The sequence below is a fragment of the Capra hircus genome, chromosome 10 (genome assembly GCF_001704415.2).
Source record: "Capra hircus breed San Clemente chromosome 10, ASM170441v1, whole genome shotgun sequence".
Lineage (NCBI taxonomy): Eukaryota > Metazoa > Chordata > Mammalia > Artiodactyla > Bovidae > Capra > Capra hircus.
Genome location: NC_030817.1, coordinates 9,378,613 through 9,384,612, shown reverse-complemented (window position 1 = coordinate 9,384,612; position 6,000 = coordinate 9,378,613).

The following is a 6,000-nucleotide window of genomic DNA, read 5'->3' as shown; positions in this document are numbered from 1 at the left end:
GTGTGTGTGTGTGTTTGGAGAGAACAGAAGAATTATAGGTGGAATAGACTCAAATTAATACCTCAAATGGTTGTGCTATAACTGGATTGAATAGCTTTTAATTTTTAAAATTCAGTTTGCCCCAATCTTGTTGAGTTCCAAGTAAAACACTGAGATGGATTAAAAATTGTATTAAAATAATATCATGATTCATTTTACTATCATTAATGCAGATATCAATGGACCGCGTGGTCCCTCTTCATCAGAGATTAGTTTTTAGTGAAAGAGGCCTGGTACTGTTTAGACTTTTATTATAAAGAGGGGAAGTAAATCTAGACTCTAGAATCCTTAAGCAAAGGAAGGACCCACCATTAGCAAAAATCATGTGTGATACTTTGAAGGCATTAAACAGCAGGTATAAAGAACCTTACTTACGATAACAATCATATGTTATCCAATAAAAGCACTCAGAGACAACAGGTTATACCCATACAGGTGGTATGGGTTTTGTACACTAGCTAAAAGCTTAGGTTTCTATGATTTCATAAGCCAAACCACGGGTAACAGTATCAGTAGATGGGCCTCTTAGCGTTTGGACCACTCAGTGGCTACTGTATTCCTTACTTACCAGAGTCCTCTTGTATCCCATTTTCATGTTCATTTTAAAACATACTGTGATTTTTGTTCATGGAGATTCAACTACCTGATTTCCAAAGAATGGCATATGCACTGTGAATATAAAGCATGACTGCAGAGTGGAATAAGCATGGGTTAAATCATGAAAGAAGCTGATTTGGTCCCAGTAGGATTATTCATCTGGACTGACAGTTCAGAGTGTTATAAATAGAATGTTTCTAACTGAGGGAAAATAAGGATGAGCTGATTGGAATAAACATTTTGCCACCAAGGTACAGGAAATTGACAGGGTATATTCTTTGCCATATCCTTGGTTTATTTCAGAAATCACAGGCTATATGTTTCTAACCTACCACCTTAGATCAGGTAAAGTTTCTTATCCAATGTCTCGAATATTATCAATGTCTTATAGAGCAACATCATAGTCAGTTAAGAGCAAGAGTACTAGAAAAGCCACATGGATACAGCTGTGTTGTGTGATCAACTGGCTGCAGAAAGCTGAAAAAGGTATTCAGAATGTTACCATTTCCAGACATTGTATTCTTGGGTCATTAATTGAACTCAGCTCAGCTTCCACATGGCCTACAAGCAGTACAGACCAGTCATTCCAGATGCTCAGACTTGCATGCAGGCTGAAAGTACTATGACATCCAGAACTGATTTCTTAAGAATGTTTGCTGCTGTGGGGTCCTCAGTCACCAGTTCAGGAAAAGCAGGCCATTCTAAGGTCAGTCTTATCTCTTTTCTGGTTCTGTGGAATGAACCAGAAGTCAAAAGATGGGACCTTGGTAAGTAGTAAATTAAGCACCCACATTGATGTCTAAATGGACCTAAAAACTAGACTATTACAATGTCTGTATTTGAGCTCTCATTCTCTTGCCTCCAAATCTGTTTTTTTATGCCTGCTTGCTAACGCGCTCTTACTGTGAAATGGCACACACATCAGAAACCCAAACAAAAATGAGTAGCTGAATGGTCCCAGAATAAAGCCAGGATATGATAGTCACCCAAGTCAATAAAGTATGATTTAATACTTTAGAAGACTATCTTCTCATGGCCCCCTTTGCAATCTCTTCTTTGCCTTTCCTGTCCAAAAATAACCATTACATGTCATTAACTGTGACTGCTTTCTTCTTTTGCTTATCATTTAACCATCTAAAAACACATCTCTAGATACTAAAACTTGGTATTATTTGTTTTGAACTTGGCTGAAACGGAGCCACTTTATCTGTGTGGTATTGTCATTGACTTTTTTTGTTCATTTCTTTTGTGAAATTAATCCATGTTTCACTAGATACGTCTCATTTTCATTGATCCGGCATTCCACCATGTGTCTCTCTCACAACTAAGTATCTTTTATTAACAGACTTCTAAATAATCATCTCCAACTTGGAGCCCATATGAGAGCTCTCCATAGACACAGAACCAATAGGATGTGTTTATAGTCATATGTGTATGCATACACATATGTACATATACATGTATGTGCACCTGTATATATGTGTGTATGTATGCATATAAGATTTTAAGGACTTATCTCCTGTGACTGCCTCATAAGTCCAAAGTCTTCAGGGCAGACCAGGGAAGACTTGACCTTGAAGACTTGAGTCTTAATGTGGTCTGGAGGTAGAAATGCTTCCTTTTTGAGGATCTCACTATTTTCTTTTAAGACCTCCAATTGGCTAGATGAGGACTACCCATGTAATGGAGGGTAATCTGCTTTACTTGGTCTGCTGATTTAAATGTTAGTCACATCCAAAATACTGTCACAGTAACGTCTAGACTGGTGTTTGACCAAAGATTATATACTAACCAAACTGACATGCAGAATTAACCATCACAGGACTATAGGGAAAATGCTGGTATGTGTATTATTGCATGTGTTTTGATGAACATAGTTACCTGTTTTTTTTTTCATGAAAAATACGTAGGAATAAAACTTTCTCAAAGTTTAGTCCCAGTTTCCATTCAGCACTTCATAAGAGATTTTAGTGTTCTGTATTCTCTTAACTGCCTACACTCCTTGGCTATTTTTATATTAGCTGTTGTCTCTGATTTGTTTTTAAGCATTTTGGATACAAGTTCTATATGAGTCTTTGTGTTGCAAGTAAGTTTTCTACCACACTTCTGCATTCTAAGTTTCTTAATGGTACTTTTTGATGAATAAAACTTAATTTCAACAGTCAAAGGTATCTATCTGTTCTGTGCTTAATGTCTTTTTTGTGCTGAATGAGAATTCATGATGTTGGTTATTATACAGATAATGTATCATGAAGGTAAGGTAAAGTCACTCCTTCGTGTCCGACTCTTTGTGACCCCATGGGCTGTAGCCTTCCAGGCTCCTCTGTCCATGGGATTTTCCAGGCAACAGAACTGGAGTGGATTGCCATTTCCTTCTCCAGGGGATCTTCCCGACTCAGGGGTTGAACCCGGGTCTCCCACATTGTAGACAGACACTTAATCATCTGAGGCACCAGGGAAGTCTAATGTATCATGAAGCATATTATGTATTAAATATTACATGCATACTTAACATCTTCTAGGAAATATAATTTTTTTACTTTTACATTTAAGTTTGCATCTACTTTCAAATGACCTTTCTTTTTTGTATTATGTGAAATACATCAATTTCCATCTTTCCCTATATGGATGTCCATTTATTCCAGAACCACTGTTCTGGAATGTTGAAGCTGGATGTTAAAACTGAAAACGCCAATACTTTAGCCACCCGATGTGAAGAGCTAACTTATTGGAAAAGACCCTGATGCTGGGAAAGATTGAGGGCAAGAGGAAAAGGGGACGACAGAGGATGAGATGGTTGGATGGCATCACCGACTCAATGGACATGCATTTGGGTGGACTCCAGGAATTGGTGATGGACAGGGAGGCCTGGCATGCTGTGGTTCATGGGGTCGCAAAGAGTCAGACAGGACTGAGCAACTGAACTGAATTGAACCAGAACCATTATTATGCCATGTTATTCTTAAAGCAAATATCCATATATGCATTATTAGTCTGCACTGAATTTTCATCCCATTGGTCTATTTCTTTGGCCTTGCACCAATATCATGCTGTTACTATGCTTTGTAATACATCCATAGTTGGATTTAAAATGTAACATAGAAATTTCATTTTTTCCATGTGGGTAATTATCTCTGCTGTAACTTTGTTGAATGGTCTAAAACTTCTACAGTAATCTGAAATAACAGTTTTGTAATTCAAGTGTGATATATAGTACGAATCTATTTGTATATTCCACATTCCACTTCATTGGTAAGTGTTTTTATTGTTCAGAGTGTGGAAATTACTGCAGTTTAATAAGAATATAGATCTGATGTCTAATACAGGAAGACTCTGTATACTAATTCAATAGTGTTTGTTCTTAGGTTTTTTATGTCCAGATACATTTTCATGTAAGTTGTTGTGTAGCCACTAAAAAGAAAATCTTGTTAAAATTTTGTTTATAATAACATTGACTCTGTAGGTAACATGGAGAGGCTTGGCATCTTTCCAGTATTGTTTTATACTAATTAACATGGTATACTATTTGTTTGTTTAGGTTTCTTTTATATTCCTTCAGTGTTGGAGTATGTTACTGTCTTTATCTAGTCATGTATCTTCAAAGTGAATTTCTCCATCAATATCATATATTTTATTAGATGTATTCCTAAGCATCTTGTAAAATCTTGTTTCTTTTGTTTTACCTTTGTGGCAGTGCTGATCTTATTTCTTTGTTGCTAATATACAAAAATGCAACTGGTTTTGGGTATTAATGTGATATCATTATTTTATTAATCTCTTTCTTAATTTGTAGCTTTGGGGGGAATCTTTATCATCTGCAGTAGTGTTTTTTCCTTTCTGAAAGAAAGTGAAAGTGAAAGTCTCTCAGTCGTGTTCAACTCTTTGTGACCCCATGGACTATACAGTCATGGAATTCTCCAGGCCAGAATACTGGAGTGGGTAGCTGTCCCCTTCTCCAGGGGATCTTCCCAACCCAGGGATCAAACTCAGGTCTCCTGCAATGCAGGTGGATTCTTTACCAGCTGATCCACAAGGGAAGCCCTATAACATTCCATTTATAGTTGTTATGAAATATTGGCTATACCCATATATTGACTATATAATGCAAAATATATTATTCTAGCTTACTTATTTTACACATAATAGTTTATACCTCTTAATGCCTTATCCCATCTTGCCCCTCCCCACTTTCCTCTCCACAGGTAACCACTAATTTGTTCTCTGTATCTGTTAGCCTGTTTCTGTTTTGTTATATTCACTAGTTTTATCCATTTAGATTCTGCACATAAATGATATTTCAAATGTTGAATTTTAGATACCTTTTTGTAAATACCATAAAACTGATTTTTTCTCATCCACTCTGATATTTACTATCTTATATTGGCCACTCTTTTCCATTTATATGTATTGATATTAGGCTTTCAAATTTAGTTGGTTTTTCTTTTATGTGCTATATTTCTACTCTTCAAAGGCCAAATAAAGAGAGAAAATAAAGTTAGGTCACACACCAACACTTTTATGTGTATGGGAAATAGATGGGGAAACAGTGGAAACAGTGTCAGACTTTATTTTGGGGGGCTCCAAAATCACTGCAGATGGTGACTGAAATTAAAACATGAAATTAAAAGATGCTTACTCCTTGGAAGAAAAGAATTGACCAACCTAGATGGCATATTAAAAAGCAGAGACATTACTTTGCCAACAAAGGTCTGTATAGTCAAGGCTATGGTTTTTCCTGTGGTCATGTATGGATGTGAGAGTTGGACTGTGAAGAAAGCTGAGAGCCAAAGAATTGATGCTTTTGAACTGTGGTGTTGGAGAAGACTCTTGAGAGTCCCTTGGACTGCAAGGAGATCCAACCAGTCCATTCTGAAGGAGATCAGCCCTAGGATTTCTTTGGAAGGAATGATGCTAAAGCTGAAACTCCAATACTTTGGCCACCTCATGCGAAGAGTTGACTCATTGGAAAAGACTCTGATGCTGGGAGGGATTGGGGGCAGGAGGAAAAGGGGATGACAGAGGATGAGATGGCCGGATGGCATCACTGACTCGATGGATGTGAGTCAGTGAACTCTGGGAGTTGGTGATGGACAGGGAGACCGGGCGTGCTGCGATTCATGGGGTCACAAAGAGTTGGACACGACTGAGCGACTGAACTGAACTGAACGGAACTGATGTGACTCAGTGGTAAAGAATCTGCCTGCCAATGCAGGAGACACGAGTTCAATCCCTGGATCGAGAAGATCCCCTGGAGGAGAAATGACAACCTGCTCCAATATTCTTACCTGGGAAATCCTGTGGAAAACTTTAGCTGAGCAGGCTACAGTCCATGGGTCACAAAGAGCTGGACATGACTGATCTCAC